Source organism: Sardina pilchardus, chromosome 22, assembly GCF_963854185.1.
Source record: "Sardina pilchardus chromosome 22, fSarPil1.1, whole genome shotgun sequence".
NCBI lineage: Eukaryota > Metazoa > Chordata > Actinopteri > Clupeiformes > Clupeidae > Sardina > Sardina pilchardus.
The window spans coordinates 11,888,951-11,891,935 of NC_085015.1; the positions used below are offsets into that span (position 1 = coordinate 11,888,951).

At 42.8% G+C, this 2,985-nt stretch overlaps 1 long non-coding RNA gene across 1 annotated transcript; it reads right to left on the reverse strand.

The window, feature by feature from the left end:
• Positions 1 to 489: 489 nt before the first annotated feature.
• On the reverse strand, positions 490 to 2,678 carry LOC134070411 (uncharacterized). The gene is made up of 3 exons (XR_009936932.1): positions 2,497 to 2,678; positions 1,191 to 1,692; positions 490 to 585 (listed from the first exon to the last, which is right to left on the reverse strand). It is a non-coding gene; the product is annotated as an uncharacterized LOC134070411 (long non-coding RNA).
• Positions 2,679 to 2,985: the final 307 nt, after the last annotated feature.

The window sequence follows — 2,985 nt, forward strand, 5'->3', positions numbered from 1 at the left end:
TTTCGTCTCGGTTGAGATCATGCAGAAGCAGGCAGTTTAGGAGGACTGAAAAGTATCAGCCATTGGACAACTTTTCAACTTTAAAAGTGCAATTAGGTTTTATTTTTTATTATTTTTGTTTTACCATTGTTGTGACTATACTTTACATTGTATAGCCTACAAAGTGAAGTGTCCTCTTTTTTGCCAACTCAAATCTGGTCACCCTAGGTCACGCAATCACTAATCAATGCATACATTGATTTAAGTTCTTTGCTAAATAGACTCAAGGAATAATATGGTTGAAATCTCTCTGTTCCCTCTCACACAAATTAGCCCATCTCTGTTCCTTCAATCTCTGTTGTCTTACCTCTTTCCCTCCTCTTTCCTGATCTCCTCTCTCCATTTCCCTCCACAATATGTCTCCTCTCTCTGCACTCCTCTGCCTCACCTCTGTCTGTAAAATTAAATTAAAATGAAGAAAAGATAGTTTAGCACACTATGTCCTGTCGACAGGCCACGGGTGGGGTGTAAGTAGGACAAGACACCTGTCTCTGCCGGGAGTAATGCGGAGTGACTGACAAGGGTGGTCTTGCTAGAAAAAAAAATCTGTGGAAGACAAACTCTGAAGATATTAGTAAGTATACGTACAGCATGGTGACACACACCCATTTTTTTTTGGCCCACCACCACCCCCCCTTTTCGGGGGACAACTACATTCTTAATAAAGCAATGAACTATGAAAGAGAGACAGGAGAGAGCACGCTGTCATTCATGCATTGAACGTGCGCTGTGCTGTATTATTGCTTACTGTGTAGCACAAGTGGCCTAAATTTAGTTATATTTTTTTATGGGATAGAATGTAGCCTAGTTGTATGCCTGTGTGCGTATCAGACCATCTCTCCTGCTCAATCAAAATGTATGCGCATGGATATAGTTCTGCATTAAGTTGATTAGGCTACAGTACGTGTTCATTAGCTATTCTAGCAGGGGGAGGTGGTGGATTTAAAAGTAGCCTAGACTATTTGCCACAGGTTATTGCGCTGTCGCTGGCTGGTCGTCAAAATCATGCAGAATTGCTACGTTTTCTAACCGATGAAATAAATCACGGTTTGCAAAAAAACATTGACGGGTAAACAGGGCCTTAGTGTACTGCACTGAAGGTAACACAGACACACACACACTACAGTACAATAAGTCATCACTGAGCATACCTGAGCGCCAGAGGCTGGTGTGTCCAGAAGGGGACGTTCTGGTGGTTGGGAGAGGGAGAAGGGGGTCACGGCTGGTGGGGCATGCCTGCACGAGTCGACCTCCATGGCGGCAGCGAGAAGAGTGGCATCCGATGGACCCTCGTCAACAGGTGGACCGACAGTGCCCAGGGGCGGTTGTGCTGCCTTCTCCACATCCCTGGTCAGCACATACTTTTTCAGGTTTGTCCCTGGCTGCTTCTCCCTCTCCCTTGTGGGATACAATGATGGTCACAGCGTATCCCACGTCGTTGCCGAGTAGCCACTGGAATGTCTGATCCCTGTACTGGCCGAGCTGCAGCTCGCAGGCCGGTGGTTGGTGGGGTCACCTCCCTTCTTCTAGCCCTCGCCTCAGAGCGCACCAGTTCGGGGTTCTTTACCAGGGCAGTGGCAGAGACCACTACCTTTATGGAGGGGTCAACTCTGACGTTGAGTCCTTCTCAAAGCGGAAAATGGGCTCCATTTTCTAGAAGAGATAAGATTTCAATCACTATCCATCTAATACACATCAACTGTTTAGATCCTACTAACCCATTACTGTACACAATAATACTTATTCATCAACATACATTACACATCAGGTGTCCTGTTTACACATGTAAACCATATTTACACTTCGAATTTTCAACTCCAAACTGTAGCAACTATATCTATGTGGTATAAGGAAGATACCCAAGAAGTCTGATCAAAGACTAAATACATTTTGAGAGATCCCTAGCCCTTGGAAAAGACGTAACTAAAAATGTCCGTTCACCTCCTTGTATTTAACTTGCAAAAATCACGACAGGTTTGTTTACACGCCTAAAGCATGTTTATACTTCAAATTTCGACTCAACATAGTTGAAACACCATGCATGGGGTCTTAATAAGTGTACCTAGTGCCCTATAAGTGTACCATGTTGGCTGGTCAGGTTTTTAAAGCATTTCCAGGGATACCATGTCATTACACAGCAGTGGCAAGCTAATTTATTTTCTATGTTTAGGATGCTAATAGCGATTTACGCTAACGCATCTAAAGCACAGTTACACTTTACATTTCGAGTCCACACAATTAGCAGTAAGCTACGATACCTTAAGTCTCAAAAAATAAACCCAATAGTTGGAATAGTATTTCAAACACGTTTCACCGCGATGAGGTTTGAATGTGACATGCTAACCTTTACCACGATAATGCTAAACTTGGATGGCTATTTCACTGCTAACTGATTCTTTTCTCAATAAAACTACACTTTCGCTGTAGCACATACTTTTACAACCAATAATGTCTTACCTTGTAATAATAATTGTCCGTTCTCGAGTCAGATAACTCCATCGCGGTTGTCACCTTCGTCTTCGTCGTCGAATGAACAGACATTGAACTTGCCATGTTGTGAAAGGGTCCTCTATAAATATTAAAATATTAAAACTTTAACTTCAGGCATCGCCTGAGCAGCTACGCTTCTAACCCCGCCGAATTCTACTCTCGGCTTTAGACCAATGAGGTGGCGAAAAATCATCTATTATGACGCGCCATGCAGATCTGGTAACCCATGCAGATCAGGTACCCACAGCAGCTCTCTCTCTCTCAGGCTTTAAGCATACAATCTCATTAAGACTACAGATCCTGTTTCATACTTCCTATGTCCACAACTGTTTCAAAATAAAAGTCCTCACTGCAATAATACACTATTAAATCATTTAACCATTGAAACTACTCAACTATTTAACTGTTCAACCATTCCAACTGTCAGTTATCATCAACTATGCCTCCAGTCAACTA